We start from the raw sequence: 18,580 nt of genomic DNA, 5'->3' as shown, positions 1-18,580 counted from the left end.
CAGTACTTTAATCTATTGTACAAAGTACTCTGGGGATGTGTGTTGAAACAGATCAATTTGGCTGAGAGATTTCACCTTCTGATAGGATCCAATAGAGTGTGTGGACTTTGAGCTGCATTTTAATGCAAGTCCGTTTTGAGTGCCGTTGGTTACGCTCGCAGCTTGGTTCCTGAGCGGAAGGTAATCATCCAAATAATGGATTTCCTACGGCTAAGAGAGACTTTAAGAGATCTGTATGTTTTGATTCTGTCTAGAGTCCACCTTTTTTCCACATGATGTCCCTTCTGTATTCACTATCTTATCAGAATCCACCTTTTACAATCATTAAAACCATGGGAGGGATTGAATGACTGATAAAAAGGAGAAGAGGTGAAAAAACTGTAATATGATCTAGATGAGAAAAGCCATTACATAATAGTCAATGTAATACAGTTCAGGTGGAATGGAGCATTTTGAATAGTTACTGCAGCCCAAATTCAAAATACTGGAGAGGGTCGTCTCCCCGGGCCCCTCCTCCCCAGACTCGAAGTTCAAGGGGTTGCCAGGTTGAATACCCAGGGTCCCACATTATCAATGTTAGCTAGACGCTAATCACGCATTGCCAGACATTACGCCACAGCGCCGCAGAGTAGCTAGCGTTAGATGCTGGCTATGTTGACAGTCATAAAAAGGCCTTTAACTTTAAAGAACAATGACACCGTCCATGAAAAACGTACCATGAAAATTCAATGGTTCGTTCAAATTAGGAGATACTAAGGGATACTAATGAGACCAAGAGTCTACTGCCCTTCTACTGAGTGTGAGCTAAATGCTGATTTTTAGCATGCTAACATAAGAATGCTAATCAGTTAGAATGTCAATGTTAATCTAATGTTAATTAACGTTGAATCAAAGTGGTGGGACGAGCGACAGACTAACTTTGCCGTCCATTGAGCTGCTTTAAATAATGAGATAGTAAAAGTACGATAGTAATTTTCCACTTTTTTGGTGACTCTTCATTAAGATTTTTATCATTCCTAAGTTTTCATTAGTTTTTTTTTAAATGTATCTTCTCCTCGTGGAAGTGGGTTTCCATAGACTTGTTATACACAGATCACAAGACTCCACACAACCTGAATGTATCTTACTCCAAGAAAACGTCATATTACGTCAGGTATTATAACTGTATGTTTGTATTGTTTCCTTTCTTTACTTTCTTGGGGAGGTTGACAGATCAGGGAAAAGCGTTGGCTGAGAAAAGTATTGTTTCAATTAAAATAGTCAAAATAAAATACACTCTACAGGGAAGCAAGTCCAAGTTTTGTGAGGTATGGCAACCTTTTTTATGTTATTTTGATAACTCGAAGGATATAAAAGAGTGAGATCAGCAATCTTAGAAAATAGGTTCCACCTCTGGTTTAGTACAGTCTACTCTGTCTGTGATAAGATTATGACTTTTTGCATAAGGTGCGCTGTATAATGTTTCATAATTTCTGTGGTTTGTGGTTTCAAAATATTTTTTGCTTTTTTGTAACCACAGGAGGATGTTCGGGAGAGAGGTTTTGGGTTTTGGTAGATCAGTTTTTGTGATGTACTTTTCTGTTAAATTCCAATACAAAGAACTAGAAAAAAAGATTACAAGAAAACCTGTCCATTGTACATACGTTTGTAAGTTTTTTTTTCAGACAAACAATTTCTTTACAGTAGGCCTACATCCTGTTTTCCTTCACTGTTTCTGTGACTTCTCTACATGGCCACCAACCTTGCTCTGAAAGCCACAATCAAGCTTACTAATAGAAACGCCAACAAGAAATGGTGTAGACCCCAAACTGGCCTGAAGATAAGTGAAAAGAGAGGAACATAAAGACTGAGAAAGTCAGTAAAAGTCAGCTGTAGAGAGACCGGCGCTGAGTCTAAGGGGGCATTCCCAGGAGGATATGAGGAAGGTAAAAGAGCCGCTCCGATCATGCTTAATTCCAGTTTTTATTGGCCTTGCCAGGGAAGGAAGCCGTTGTTAGACACAGGCTGAGAATCATCGCATGGGGAGAGAAAGGCTGTGCACACAACAGACAGGGACAGTAAATGAGAAATACTACAAGACAGGCTCAGCTGCAACCACTCTCTCTCCTCAGCTATATCTCGCTCACGTCTTCCCTCTGTTCACTACTACTTGAATTGATTAGCTATTCAAATAAACATTACAATATACACAGTTTCAAGTACTTCATATTACTGTTGAGCATTTTCCAAAGCATTTCACTGGGTTTGAAAAGTCATTTTGTTTTCAGTACTTCCCCATCAGATTTCTTTATGATTTGTATATTTTATGAAAATCAACTTGTAGAGATCTGAAACTCTGTTAAGATACACGCCTGCTATTTATTATTATCAAAGGGACAGCATGGAATTGCCGTGTCTTCTTTTCAAATCAGTCTGTACTTGCAGCAGCAGTGTGACCACACAATGTTAACTTATGAGCAGAAGTAATTTTAAATACGATGAGTCAGTATCTCTCTCAAGTAAGTTTCTAGACTTTGGAAATTGATTTTTGAGACATGAATGGAAACCAGTGTCTGCCTGCAACGCATGGAAATCAGAAGTCCACATTTGAAATATTGAAATATCTTGTCTTGTTCAATAGTAATGGGAAACGTAAATATTCAATAGTAATGGGAAGTGTGTGATTTTGAGTAAAAGGGCTAAAATATGCTAAAGTATATGTGTCCTTCAAGCAAAACCTCTGTTGAGGGCCTATCAATAAATTTACATATTGTCACCTCAAGGTCCATTTCTTAGTAATTCAGTAGAATATTTTTTGCCATCAAATTGTCCTTACACCACTCAGAAAAAATGGGAATTTAAACATCTACATTTAATTGCAGAGGCATTTGCCACATGAAGATAATGTTATATGATGAAAATCCCCAGAACAGTTTCTAGCAGGATCATGAGGTGAGATCCAGGTCTAAGGATACACTTTGAAACTCAAGTTTCCATATAATTTAGCACTTTATCATAATTTTGCAGCTCTAGCTCACCCAGTAAGAGCGGTCGTGCATGTTGGCCGAGTCCTGCAGCGGCCCGGGTTTGAATCCGACCCGCAGCCCTTTGCTGCGTGTCACATCTTTCCCCCTTTCATGTCTGTAAGGGAAAAGCCACAGAAAATATTAATTTAGCAGCCTTTTCTTCTTGCTGCCTTACATACAAGTACATACAAATAAAAATAAATCAGTATTGGGGTTGAACAAATGAGGAGTGTTTCGTTTCTTTTGACAACTTGCCTGAACACACACAGTAAACATTACACCTTCCTCTCCTTTCCCAAACACTGTGGTTACCTCTCCCTCCTCACCAGTCTGGTCACGACTCCCCCCACCACCCTCCCTCTCATCCTGCCTTGGGCTCACATTGTGTATTCATTACCATTAAAGAGTCCCTGGCTTGTCTCGCCATTAGGCCACATTACTCCGCTCTGTGCTTTCTGACATTGGCTACGCTCAGATCGCTAATCTGCTCGGCACCGATGCAGGACTTCCTTCCGGGGGGCACTCCTCAACATGCCTGAGAGGTAGACAGCCACACACTCGCATAAACCACACACACAAACATTCAATTACACTCAGGGGGATGTCTACGCTTCATGGAGATGCGTCCGGAACCAATGATTGCTGCTTCTACGACTTGCTCACCGTGGCTGAGACCAATCGGAGCAGACCAGATTTTCCTGGGCTGGAGGACTGGGGAAACCCAGGGATGAATATAGAATTGTGGTGCTTATGAAGAAGAGCGAAAAGTACAAACAACAACTCAAGGAAGAGGTCATCAGTGACTGTGTCTCTCTATAGCTTTGTCTATCCTTTTCCAAGACCAAGAAAAGCTGCAAAGTCTGTCAAATATTTGCATTAGTGCAGCACAGCGGCACTTTGTTAGACTGCTTCCAGCTGCAACATAAGTCAACAAATCAAACAAATACAATGTAATCACACGCTCAAACCATGAAGAAAACGCCCACCACCTATAGTAGTATAAAGGCACAATATAATGATAAATAAATAACATAAATGAGGCCATAAACAACAAACAATATGTGGCTCCTACAATTTTCAGTCTAATGTTTTTTCGCCACAGGCTTTATCAGGTTCAGCTTGAGGCTACTCACTTACTTCCACGTGCTGTTACAAGCTTTGAGGTGCGAAACACCTTTTTTATTTGGTGTCATGGTATTTAACAGCACCTCGACAGTTTTTCTTGTGAATCTACATGTCACCCTTTTCTTGTAACTTAACCCCCTCATTTAGTGTACAAAATGAAGTCAGATTGTTGAAGGGGAACTCCCACCATTTTAAGCACAACACTTTATAAGTGAAGATGGAAGAGAGCCCAAACCTGAAAGTGAGACGATATAAAGTCAATTTCCTTAAAAGTCCATACTGTAGAGCACCCACACAGTAACATGCCATTGTGACACATACAATAAACTGACTTCCATCCAAACTCAAAAAATGGGTTCACCATAAGCCAATCTCCACATGACTCAATCCAGAAACTTCCTCTGCAAACATATTTGTTGTCCAGTAGCAGCATTATCTCCTTCATCATTCCATTACACTGCATGTGAGTAGATGGTGCACACCGATTCATTAATAGGGCCATGAGCTGACATTTCCCCTCCAGAATGGATCATTTATGTGGAGCACCTTGATGGCAGCAGCAGCCGTTAAAAGCGGCGAGCCAATTCACAGACGGGGAGCAAGTTATTGTGACAGCTAGCCGCCTAATTGTTCATTTGAGGTAATCACCCGACAAGTCAGAGCAATTTCGAGCACAATGCCAGAGACTAATGGAGGTGGACTTGCTCGCTTGATGAGATCAGAATCACGGGCTCGCCCGCCTGCTGAGTGCCAGGGGCCCCTCAGAGGGCATCTTGCTTGACACTCAGGAAATTATCTACACCTCTGTGTCATGACTGAGTACTCGCTAGTGGGGTATTAGCAGGGAAAGTGCATGATACTGATAATATTAGTCTTTTTTTTTCAAATCAGAAGGGGAAAAAAAGCCAAAGATGGAGAAGAAAGAAGCATATTGTTCTTTTATCTTGGAGGAAAATCCACTTAACAGGTGCAGAATAATGTAGGCTGCTGCCCGATTGAGGCTGACAATTTATGTTCACACCCCAATCAAGATGCTTTGCGGAGCTGCCAGCATGACATGCATACATCCCTCTTAGCATGCAGGAAGATGCTGCTGCCACTGCTCTCTCTCTCTCTCTCTCTCTCTCTGTTGGTGTATGTGTGTATGTGTTTGGGGGTTGAGGTGCATGTGATGGATGACCATGCAGTGTCAGGGCGTTCTTGGCTTAATTGTGTTGTCAATGCATGTCTGTGGCAACCCCAGTGGTGAGCAGTGACAGACAGGAGTGTGCAGATGTGTGTCTGAGTGTCTGTGTGTACATCCTTATCTCTGGTGTATGGGAGGAGATCACAGAGGAACTCTGATGAAAAGATGTGGCTGTGGGATTTTTTTTCAGCCTGTCCCAGGCCTCAAGCGGACTCTCAGGAGACATGTTCGAGGAGTGTGTTGGGGCTACTGGCTGGTCGGGGAGTGGACATGTGTCAGATTTGCTCAACAATTCAGTGGCAGTGTCAAGACAGGAAAACAAACCAGTGAAATGGCCTGCTTGGTGTGTGTTTTTGTGTCTTCTAGCACCTGGAAGCACAATAATCACCTCATACTGTCTAGTGACTACACCATTATCTTACACTGTCAAGCCTCCTCAGACACTCAAAAGAAACACCTCCAACATACCAGAACATTTGAATAACACTGTCTGTCCTATTTTGCTTTTTTTTTAGGTTGGATCTGGTTGAAGGACAAGCCCAAGCCTCCGCACTCAAAACTTTTAAATATTAGTAAATAGTATAGCATAATAAAAAAATAAACTACTGTTACTTTCCCCCCCCCATTTTGCTAAGATGACACCTATCCTGGATGCATAATGTGGTTTATGAGTCATCCGTGGAGACTGGAGACCACGTGCAGTTGCTCGGGATGGTCAGAGGGTGGTGCTGTTGGACCTGAACGATCAAACCACCATTCCTCAGAAGCAAATTGATAATACATATTGTATTACATCTAGACAGGATAGATTTAAATGCGAGTCAAACAGAGACGTGTGGGGAAATAATTTTTTGCTCTGAGGCGTTGTAGGTATAATTTAAGAAAATATCCTATTTTGGCGGGATGAGCCAATCTGCTCGTAACGGTGAGGCTGTAACTACTTGTTACGATCGGATGCGTTTCTGCTTGATCTGTTTGCAAATGCCAAATTACCAGATTTTATTTTTAAACCTTCGAATCATGATCAATAGTTGCAGGGCGCTCTGTCAAATCTGTCGAATGAAATGGTAACTACTATACTACCATATTCTACCATGTGTATCTCATCCCTTCTTGCTATTCTGCTCAGGTTTAGAAATCCAGGAATCATGTTGTTTGTTAGAGAGTGAGAGTCAGCCGGTCTGTCTCGGGAGCCAGAGTTTTCAGTGAACATAGTGTGGAGTTCTTCAGGGGGAATATGTAATAAGGAACATAGCTGCAGCTTCTTTCGCTTTCTGGGGACTAAGTTGTTCTCGACGCACAGATAAACAGGCAGACTGACTGCATCGGACGGAAATAGAACTGACCAACTGTGCTCATCCTGTGCCAAATTAAAATTATGAACATGAAAACAGCAGACGATGCCAGATGTGGAGATGCATCTTCAGTATGTGCCAGAAAGCAAAAGGAATCCTCACATCTTTGATACACAACACAAGATGTTACTGTTGAGTATCCTTAAAATAAAGCTAAATAAAAATGTGTTCATTTCAAATTGCGACCTGGAAACAGTGGCTGAATATTCACTGACCCAGACCGGGAGCTTTTATGTTCACCACAGTCTTTTAGAGTGCTATCGTAGGGTTATTTAAAAACACAAGAACTGCAATGACCTTACTGCTGATGATGCAGCTATGCCTAAGTAGAAGTGTCTGTTTCTATTTCATTCCAATGCAAAGTATTAAATTGGAGATTGCTCCAAAAGGGCCAATGGACTGTAATGCAATTTGTATAAAAAGGCCAAACATAAGAGGCTGAGATGTGGCCGGCAATGAGGTTACAGCGCGCCTGAAAAGGTTATTCTACTGTGAATTGGTTGCCTCAATCCATTTATCGCCACCACAATCCACACACTGTGACAGAGTGAGGTGTTTGGAAATCCCTGTCTTCTATATGGATTTGTTTTGGTGTGTAGCGACAAAGAGTGTTTACACACAGTTGGTTTGACTCAAGGTAGTTTCATTTCCCGAATCAATGACTCGTTATCATGGAACTTCACCACAAGGCTGAGGCGTAATTGTTCACTAGCGGGTTGTTTTGCACTCGCAGCAAACACCCCCCCCCCCCAAAAAAAAGGAAATGGCACAGGAAATGTTGGGGCCGCGTATGACCCCCGATTTCTCATGTTTCAGACCTCCTTATTGCCAGCCTGATCTGGCTAATGAATTCTGCCTCACGGTGTCTATGCCCAGAGTGGCAACATGGCACTGGTCACTGAGTGGGTACGGGGGATAGTGGGGGTTTGAGATGCCATCTGTTGTGCCACTGTGCTCTCCGTTTCCCTTTGCTCATACTCAACAGGAGAGAAAAACCAGAATGAAAGATCCTGTCATCCCGCTTAAGGTGATGCTTAAGACCTCTTTTGCTTTTGTTGAGTTTCAGAAGAACCAATAAGGACATCAGAAAACTATTAGTGCAATTTACAGCTGTCAATTCCATTTAACTTTTTTTTGCGCAGGATCAATATGAGCTGTGGACATCTAGTGATTTGTAATAATTGCAGAGACCGCTGGCCATTTTAATTTGACTGTCATGTCTCCTGTTTGTGAAGCCTCCAGCACAACACAACACATGTTTGTAAAAGACAGAGAGACAGAGTTGCCCATAAAATATTAATCCTGCTTGGATCAATTCTGGATCAATTTTATTTTGGGTAAACAAGCATTTTTCATTTTCCTCCCAAATATAACTCATAGTGCATTCCTCTGAGTAACTTTTTTAAAATGTATTTTTCATAAAAATCTAAACTTCTGCCTTCCAAATCAGAAAGCGAAAGACTATCTCAAGGACATCCAAATACAGAAAAATACAACATATGTACTGTACATACAAATATGCTACAGTTTAAACAGACCAAACACTATTAAAACAAAGGAGAACAGCCTGTTGGTGATGCCCTGCATACCTCAAAGAAAATTCTCAAACAAATAGATGTTCAGTTCCACTATGTTAATTATGGACTCTGTCCACTTCCTGCTGACAGAGTCCATACTTACAACCCAAACTCACAAAGTCTCTCTATTGTTGGTGTTATGTCCTGACAACCATTTCATTAATATTAAGTAGGTCTAACCAGACAGGTTCTGATTCTGGCCAATCACTGGGATACTGGGATATTTAGCATTCCTCAATACAAGATACATACAAGAAAATAGGTCTTATCTTTAAATCACTAAACTCTAATCGTACAGTTATTAACTTTACTACCTGGGTTTAAATAATGTGTGTACATGAGTTACAAGCCCTAACACTAACCGCCAGCCCGGCTAACCCTGACCCTAACCCATAAAATGAGTTAATTGTCTTTCTCTTTATCGTTATGTTTCTAACATCCTGTCGCTCTATGTTTGATACAGCTCTTTGTGTGAAATCAGATCTTTGTTACTCATTTCCCAGCAGCTTTGCGTCGCACAAAATAAGACATTTTCGCCTTTCTATGTCTCACTCTCCGTCTTTTCATGGGGAATTGAAGCTACTGTGTCTAATGTAGCAATCCAATTATGAAGCAGGGCTTTGTTACAAGGTTGCCATGACAGAATCAATGAAAACAATATAAGAGAGACCAATTTTATACACGTGTACCTGGGAAAAGGGCCAGACAAGACCTGACTTTAAAGGAAAATGTCAGCATTCCAGAGCTAGTCACAAACAATGCTGTGAGAGGGAGTCGATATGAAGCTAACAAATGAATGATTTGCAGAGTTAAAGAAGCGAGAACTCAGTAAAATATTTGCAAGAAGGACTTTGTATTGCAGTAAAGTTGTCCAACAACTGCAAGTTATGATATATCGTTGCAGAATGTAGTAAATTAGAAATTGGCTTTGTTATGCAAAAGAAATTAGCAGTCAAGCATATAGCCTTCATCATCACTCCTGTCATAAGTAAATGACGCATCTTGTAAAGAATTTGGCAACACAAGCTACAACATATCCGACCCAGTAAATAGAGGACTACAACAGAGCCGATCAATTTTTCGGTTGTATTATCCTACACATCGATCATAATGGCAGAAATGACGTATTCCACTCCAGTCATTCCACCACCTTTTTCAGCTAATTGCCAGAGAAATACACATTTCTGTTCCGTGTCATGGAGCAGGAAGCAGCCTTTGAACTAGATGTAAGTGTTGCACGCGGTGGGTCACGATAGCCTCGCTGAACTTGGCTGCATTTCAGACCAGTGTGGAGGAGGGTGAAGGCTCGTTTCCTTGCCTCTCTCAGCAAAGAGCAAAGGCCCTGCAAAACCCTCGACCCACATCTGTAGTGGGAGACGAGGGGAGAGGGAAGCGAGGCCGAAGCGAGCCGCCCACATGGCCATTGGAGATGGCAGAGGGGCACCAGACACACTGCTCCGAAGCATATGTGGGGGCTGCTTGTTTCACAATCACATACAAGATACCATACTACCTTTTGAACCATCACGAGTACTTTTACTCTTTTAAAACTAGAAACTAGTCTTGGACATCCAATTAAAACTATCAACTGAGATATACATTTTTTTTTCACTAAAAAGAAGCTTTCATACTAAACTGAGGGGAACCTGTTGCTAGAATGATATAAGTAAATATGATAAATCAGCTCTTATTAATCTCTAATATAGCGTAAACTAATTATAGCCTGTTGCTATGAAAATGTCCAGTCAAAACAATACAAATAAGATGCATAACAACCCTGAATCTGGAACGGTCTGTGGTTGAATTGCATTGTGGGTAAAGCAGATGGCAGGTTTCGACAAGGAAGAAGAGTGAGTGAGATCAAAAAGGTGATATCTTTGATTCTGTCTGACAATGTTATAAGAGCATGAATCAGAGGAGTGCTTTTTTTTATTCAGTAAGGCTATACAAAATTGGACAAAGCTGACAGGATCCTCAATTAGACCAGTCTCTGTTTTTTGATCCCTCAAAGACCAGCACTGTCAAGATAAGTTGCAATTACTTAATGGCACAAATTAGTGTGTTAACATTAACTACAGTAAATTAACTAAAAGCAAGCGGACATAAATATCCTCCCTGAGTGAAGTTGCTGTTGACTACATTGAAAAAGACTAATTTTGTCATATAATGTACCTTTTTAACTTAGAAACACATATTGGGACTGTCCCCTTTGGTATTGGGGTGTTTAATATGCACAAAAACTCAAAAGGTTCACCTGAAAAATGCAGTAATGTTTCCTTTTTACCCTTCACTTGCTTAAAGTCACTTCCAGTTTAGGGGTCCACTCAGTTTACATATGTCTGCAATATTTATTCACAAGGAGGCAAGAAGAGGAGTCGGGGATTCATTTAAAGTGTCATGCGATGGAGCTTTTGTCTAGTTCGTGGTCTTTAGGAACAACGGTTATTGACAAGACTATAAGCTAGCCTGGCTCTACCGCCCCAACCTCCCTCCTCATTTCTGCTTCTTCTCTCCTAGGATTATTAACTGGCAGTAATTAGGCCATTAATGAAGTAAATAGAACGTCCCTAAATGGAAAAAGTTTACTCTCTCCCACAGAGCGTTCTTACTTTGCCCAGGGCGAGACTTCCCGGTTCAGGGCTGAGAAGAGCAGGGCTGGCCACTTCCTTTGACATCCACATATGTGTCCACCACGGAAAGGTTACCTATTGCATGTAACTGTCAGCTTGGTCTGCGGATCCACTGCTGCAGTAATACCAGCTTTGATGGCAGGATGGCTTTGAGGGTTGTGGCCTTGGCCTTACACCATGCCATATAGCCGACCTGAGGAAAAGCTGCTGTCAGATGTTTTGTTTATGTTTGAGAAATTAAAGGATGGAGGATTTCTTTTACTGAACGCTACTGTTGTGTCCACAATTAAACATACGTGTCTTCAGATACAATGAATGATGAACTTTAGTGAGCTTACGGCTAAAGCCTATTGAGGGAGGTAACAATTACTGGTGTGGAAAACACAGAGTCTCCTGAAGTTGCCGCGCAGCATGCGTTTTTTGAAGTTGGAATCGTGGCGGAAGGAGGAGATGACAGGAGTCTGAAGCATGGCCATTATTTTGGTTTATTATAAGAATGCCGAAGGACAGTTGACTGAAGATAGCTATCCTGTCTGCAGAACGTGCACTAAAAAAGTTGCTGCTAAAGGCGCTGAACACACACTTTAAAAAAAACGCAATACTCCTGAAAAGCATGATCATTTTGGTCACTATAACTGGGAGGTTACATTTCTAAATTCATACCAACACATCCCTTGTCGGTACTTTGGCTGTTTGGGGCAAATAAACAGGGACTACACAACATATTGTTGAGGTGTTCATTTGAATCATTACTGTGCAATCATACACATTTTGGATGAACAAAAATATGTATTCAAATTCTTTGTCTCCTTCTTTTAAGTCAAAGTGTGTAATATAGAGTTATACATACGCAGCTGCATAACAGCCTTGTACAGCAAGTAAATAAAGTGATTGTTACTCCAAATGCACGGCCTGTTTCTTAGATAAAAGCTGCAATAAGAAATGCCCATTCTAACCAAAAATCATGTACTATTTGCCAAGATTAAACAAGATTATTGCAGCAGGATGGAAACGTTGGCCCTTTTAGGTTATGACGTGTTTCCTAAAACGAGGTGTTAGGCAGGTGGTTTATTCGCCAGATGTGCAGCGAATCAATTGTGCAGCAATCACTCCAGACATGCTCAATCAACAACACAAGCATTAGAATACAAAAAATGAAAGCGTGCCTGTGAATGTCTCACCTGTGTTCTCCCTCTGGCCATTTCCCTCTCCGTCTCTGGAGTATTCAATCTTCTGCCCCGCCAGCCGACCACAGCTCATCCCAACCTGCCTCCCAAACAAGCTGCGATGTAATTGCTTGTCAGAGCTGTCTGCGTGCCTGTTTTTCTTCTCGCCCGCAACGCACCTGACAAGAAACACATATTTACACACAAAAATGAAATTACAGGCAATTTGAGAGCAAGGAGCTTTGGAGGCAACGCCTGCTATCGAGCTATCCAAGTCAATGAACTCCTCTCACCCTTGGCTCTATATCAAAGGTTTGGTAAAGAGAAGAAGAAGAGAAACGAAGTTCCCAAATGATTTGGGAATTCTGGCTCATTCATGTCAGTCTCTCTCTCTATTATACTTCCTATACTGCTTATCTTTTCACAATAACCTCCTTTTTCTAGTCTTCAAATCCCTATGTCGTGGAAGTCAGTATATTCAACATGTTTCAATAAGCCAGCAGGGCCGAAAGAGGAAAGCTCTGTCTGTTAAGGTGTTATAATGACATGCTATATGCAACTACATTGAGGCTTAATGGAATGAATACATCATGACTGTATGCTTTTATAATTACCTACTTTAACTAATTACAGATGAAGTAGTCCCCTCTGGAGCATTTACTGTAAATACAAAAAATCAGAGGACAAAGTGTAAAAATATCTCACTGATTCCCTTAAACTCTGACCAGTGATTTTCATTAATTTTGTTTGTTTAATGGATTTAGAACCCAATTAAACTAATCATACAAGCACCTTGACACTCTTCATTTATGTCAGACAGTCTTAGGTGCAGGTGTGTTGAAGTGTTTGGGTGGCTAATTTTGGGTTCAACCTGAACCCTCCTAAAACCATCTTTTTAAACTGCTACTGTATCAAGCAACAAAACATGTGGAAGAAAACTGGTAGAAAAAATGTCTTACTTACTTAGACATTTGTGCAGGTGCAGAAAAAAGATAAAATAGAATATCTAAACAACCTGTGACCAATATTTTCTGATGTAACTCAACAAGCAAAGGTGTGTCTGTTAAGTAACAACTCAGAGGCAGCACAACTCCTTCACATACTGTATGTGAGGAATGCTCGGGAGACTTATGACTTACACAGAAGCATTTAATGAACACTTAATTGAGGAGACAATTAGGCAGGCAAGTTCCTGTTTTCATGAAGGTGTATTAAAACTGGAACCCTTAAGTTAAACAAAGATATTGCAGGCGCCATAAACAAAGATGCTGAAGCCTAGTTCAGCCTCTCTCTCTCTCTCTCTCTCCCTCTCTGGGAAATTGGCTAAAGTGTGGCTGGCCCTTTGACCTCCAAAAGGAGACACTCCTGAGACAAAACGTTCCCTTATCATGCAGCTGCCTAGATTCCCTGAAGCTGTAGAGACGAACATGATTATACAAGAACAGTGTGGGTTAATATTCTCGACCCCTGAGCCTGTGATCTATGAATGACCTGATGTTGTCTAAACTTTCCCTTCAGTCTTATCCAACCACAACATGGTGTTTCTGGATATTCCACCACAGTGGCCAGGTGGGGCCTGCAAGGCTGCCCAAGCACAAAGATACATTGTAAGTACATCACAGTGTGCTGTATCGCAGGGGTCTTAGCTGAAAAAGAGAAGGAGCACGGACCCCCTACTAAATACATGGAATGACCTACAATAACTTGTGCCTGGCCTAAATACATACATTGCATAGTATAGAATACTAAGCTATTCAAATAAAAATTGTTGGCATGATTTTATAAATCTTGAATTTAATGTTACATAAACATCCATGTGGCACAGTGAGTTCTTAGGATTAACTGTATCTGTGTATGGCTAACTTAGAGACATAGACCAGTAAGCCTGTCTTTCATTTATTTTTCACAGGTAGGCTGATTTAAATCTGCTAATAATATGTTGGATTCACATCAAGTCATTTTAGTTTTTGAAAAAAACTTTCTCTGCAACACTTGAGACCTCTACTCACCCAGAGTCCACCTACACAGTGTTTTCACTCCTGTGACCTGTTCTCAAATAAAATACCAAACTGAATTACATTGAACCAAATTCAACTAGTCTGATTCAACACAATCACATTACAATTCAAATCAAATTCAATTCAAATTTCAATTGAATCATAACTGACAGATAGATGTAGACATTTACTTCTTAAAAAAAATGCAGGTCCTGTTACTTTGTTATGTCCACATGTCAAAGTGTCCTTGAGCAAGACATTGAACCTGAAGTTTGTCCCCGGTCGCTGTATGCAGCTGTTTACTGCTCCTAATGCTTAGGATAGGTTAAACGCTGAGATAGAATTTTACTACATTGTATTGTACAAATGTAGGTGACGAATACTAAAGTTTTTTCTTCTTCTTTACAGTGCTGCTTTCAAATTGTGATTTACAGCATGTGCCTTTTGTACATATTTTCTCTATATACCCGTTTGTACCTCTTTGGTAGGTTCCTTGGATCCATTTACATGTGTATCTTAACTTGCCTTGTCTTAGCTAATCTATTATTTCCACTGCCTATTTTATCTATTTTTATCTTTCCTGCTTATGAATTCCTATCAACTTTGTTGCTGCAAGCACTGTCTTCCCTACAGGCAACAATAAAAGCTCATCATTTTCCTTTGTCCACAAAGGCTCATCCCCCTTGTCACAACAAACACCCTGTATGCGGGTACAACAGCTGGAAACATCTGTAAAACAGCAGCACAGGCACTTCGGCTACGTCAAGAAAAGAATCCCACTTTGTGCGGCGGCCATGTTTGTGGCTGTTTACCCCTGAGCCGAAATGTGTTTGACATTTGTTCCAGACAGATCTGTTTGGGCCTGGTGGTATTTCGGGATGAGAAGTTAACAGAGGCAAGATGCGCAGCAAAAGATGTGAGAAGGGTCGTGATGGGGGAAGTCTATGATTGATATTCCCATTAGCCAAGTGACAAGGTGAGGACAAGGCTCTGATAATGAATTGTGACACATTAATGAGCTTGTCTAGCACAGACAATACCTGATCAGCCCGCTTACCATTTAACCTTTGGTACCAATGAGGGGAATTGCAGGCAAATAAGGGTTTTGTGTCACTTGCAAAGACAGAACATGACTTTAAAAACAACGCACTAGATAGTTGTTAGTAGCTGATATGGCTGTAAGTTCAGGGGAAACTAATGGGATGGCAGCTAAACTCCAGATACTTGTACTTCTGGAATACAACACTTCTTATTCTTTGTTGATGATGAACTGCACAATTTTTTTAAGGCAATTTATGTATAAAAAAAGTCAAAATGTCTACCCCAACATGTGTTCATTTCCAGCTGAAGCATATGTTTTTAAATTGTATGCGACTAAGGTGACTTAATCAGTTTATCCTTCAACGGGAGCAATGATTGCTTACAACACAACTACTCCTGTGAGAGAAAAAGAACAGAACGTTTGACTGGTTTACAATCACAATGGAATTCAGTTGGAAGAGAGATAGGATAATCAGACTTTCAGTTAAATGCCAATAATAAAAAAAGAACATTATATAATCTTAGGATTTGGGTACATAATGTTGTACATCATAGAAAAACCAAGTTATTGTTAATAATTGGATTTTTTTTTCAAAAACCCAATTGTCCTAGACATATTATTAGCAAATAAAAAAACAACTTATTTGTGAAAAAAGCATCTATAGATCTAAAGCATCTATAATCAACATTGTTATATTAACTTTAGTTCACACCATGACTACTCGTATTTATGAAGGACTAATCATAGCAGCAAACCCACACCTGACTCTCCTTTTAATTCAGTTCTATGGAGCGCTTTTTCAAGATTCAAGAGACTTTATTGTCATTGTGTGAACACAACAAATATCATTTGGTGGCAACTAGTGCCGTTTTGAGAAAATTTGAGGTAATTTTTCTGCTTTTCCAAAACCATAAAGCAGATAACGTTAGCCAGAAGTGGGTAGAACCCCCAAGAAGCATAGAAAAGCACATTTGTTTGTCAAAAAAGGTAGAAGTATTGGACGCCCATATGATTGGAAATGTGAAGATCATTGGCTAGTTTTTCAATCAATTGTAATGCATCAAGAATGTGATATCTTATCTTTAAACTTCTACTAGGGTAAAGAGTCACATACAAATCCTACGGGAGCCCTGATTTGTGTGCAAGTAATGTTGTAATGTATGCTTCGAAAAACTGGATGGATGTGCTGAAAAATCTATTTTTCTCAGGCTATTTTACAGTAAATAGTGGATACACTATTTCACCTACACCTTCCTGCTCAAACAAGTTTGTGTCTGTGTTGTGAGGTGAGTGTAATGTTTTTGTGTGTGTGTATTGATGTTGCCTCCCGCCACATTCCTCCCTGTACTGAACCCCTCCATACCTCATTGGGACACCGGCCGCCTAAATCTAATCCCGGGGGAGCTCATTAGAATCAGCAGAGAGGAGAGGGCCACAGACAGGGTCAGGACAAACTGCACCGCTGAGCTGCATAGTGATGCCTTCCGCTCTGTCTTTATGTCTGTTTGGTTTGGCTGCGTGTCAGTTGATCTGAGCGAATGGCAGATGAGAGATTGTGTTGCTGAAGCACTTGACAACCATGTTGAACACCCACATGCCCACACATGCACAAACAAACACACGTATAGACACATATGGAATGACAAACACAAACGTCCACTGACATATGTGCCTTTACTCATTGTATGTGTGTGTGTGTGTGTGTGTGTGTGTGTGTGTGTGTGTATTGTACTCACATGTCCAAATTTCTTAAATAGAGTGTGACCAGGCCAAACAGAGTAGTCACCTCCCTGTCATGCTACAGTCAGCAGCTTCCTGTGTGTTTTAGACAATAAAAGAGAGGCGTGAGCCAGGTCAGAGCCACTGCCACCCATGACACACTCATTAAATGCTTATGAATTTCAAGTGGAGTCCTGCAGATGTGTGTGTGTTTGTGTGTGTTACATCTTTTTAATTCATATAAGCTTGTGTGTCAGTTTTAACGTGAACATGCTTACATGTGCAGCAGATGTGTGATCTTTGTAGCAGTGGTAAAGAAAATCAAGTAAAGTGAACTTCTGCTGTGTAGTTTAAGTACGTTTTTGATGGTTGGTCCTTGGATGGTTGGTACGAAACAGGAGCAGCGTTGGATTGGGTCATTTTTAGGCCTTTACTGGACAGAACAGCTGGAGACTGGAAAGGGAGGAAAGAGGGGGAATGACATGCAGCAAAGCACTACTGTGGTAAGGACTGAGCCTTTGCAGCTGCCCTGGCGTCCTGAAAAACATTGTTTTAAAAAACATCTCCAAGGGTCCATATCATCCCAATTTATCCCAAGTATTCAGATCCTTAACTTATAAGAATAAAAGGTGCACTATCACACTGTGAAAAAACTAACCTTTGCTTCCTTTGGTGGATATAAATAGCTACTTTTACACCAGGCGGACTTACTTGTTAGGTGAGAGCAGTTTAAGCAGTTCAAGTTTCAAGGAGAAAATAAACTGTTGAATTTCTTTTCACCTGAGGATAACCGGAACTTGGATTTAGTCCCACCCCCTTAAAGAAAAAATGAAGGTTTGATAGGGTTAGAACAAGCATGTGGTTGGATAAATTATGCATGTTTAAAAATGTGCTAGCCCATCTGATGATGTGGGCTTGCTTGTTCATCACTATATACTGCTAGACTGTTCACATTTGGAGTTTTACTGAAATAGATGGCGAAGGGTGAGAAAGGCCAGAGATGCTGTTATTGCTCCACAAAAGCCTGTGGACACATAAAGGAGTTTATCATCTGGGTGAGCAGAAAGCAAGCTTGCTAATATCCTGAGGCTATTGCAACACTGTCCAATGAAGTCTGATTGACTCCATACATCAAAGGGTGTGTGGGCATGTCCGTATGTCTCTGCATGTGTGTGTCCCGGAGAGGGAGAGACAGGAAGACGGAGAGAGCTTGACGTTTCTCTGTGCTTTCGGGCGACAATGAAATCACACACGCGCAGGAGCTCACGACTTTGGTATAATTGGGAAAGGGCTGTGAAAGATGCTAGAGAGTTGGGGAGGCAGTGTGGTCACAGGGACTCAGTCAGAGAGCAGGAAGTTAGTGGGGTGTTGGCTGCTTTTCTAACCACCGGGGGCGGGGCACTCATTATGAATGGACTTAACAGCAGGACGGGAGGCTTGATTGGAAGCCACCGGAACCTGTTTGTTGTTTAAAAAGCCCCTCTCTCTCTCTCTCTCTCACTGTTTATGCCTCTCTCCTTTGCTCTTTCCATCTCCGTGTAATTAGGGTGCTGGCTGGAAGAATGATCAGCTGTCATCCCCAATGGTGGCCTTCCACTGCCTGAATGTCAACACTGTCTGAGACCTCCTGTCTGAGTGAGCAGCACACTCAATTAGAGACATTCAATCACCGCAGGAGCTGCTAGGACAAACACACTGACACTTTTGCAAAGCCTCAAACACACGCAGGCACGCACGCACGCACACACACACACACACAAAAAACAGGCCACTTTTAT

At 41.1% G+C, this 18,580-nt stretch overlaps 1 long non-coding RNA gene across 1 annotated transcript; it reads right to left on the bottom strand.

Moving 5' to 3' along the window:
- Positions 1 to 11,931: 11,931 nt before the first annotated feature.
- LOC117939591 lies at positions 11,932 to 16,899 on the bottom strand. The gene is made up of 2 exons (XR_004655632.1): positions 16,820 to 16,899; positions 11,932 to 12,223 (listed from the first exon to the last, which is right to left on the bottom strand). It is a non-coding gene; the product is annotated as an uncharacterized LOC117939591 (long non-coding RNA).
- Positions 16,900 to 18,580: the final 1,681 nt, after the last annotated feature.

The sequence above is a fragment of the Etheostoma cragini genome, chromosome 24, assembly GCF_013103735.1.
Source record: "Etheostoma cragini isolate CJK2018 chromosome 24, CSU_Ecrag_1.0, whole genome shotgun sequence".
Lineage (NCBI taxonomy): Eukaryota > Metazoa > Chordata > Actinopteri > Perciformes > Percidae > Etheostoma > Etheostoma cragini.
This window is presented reverse-complemented; position numbering and strand designations above follow the sequence as displayed.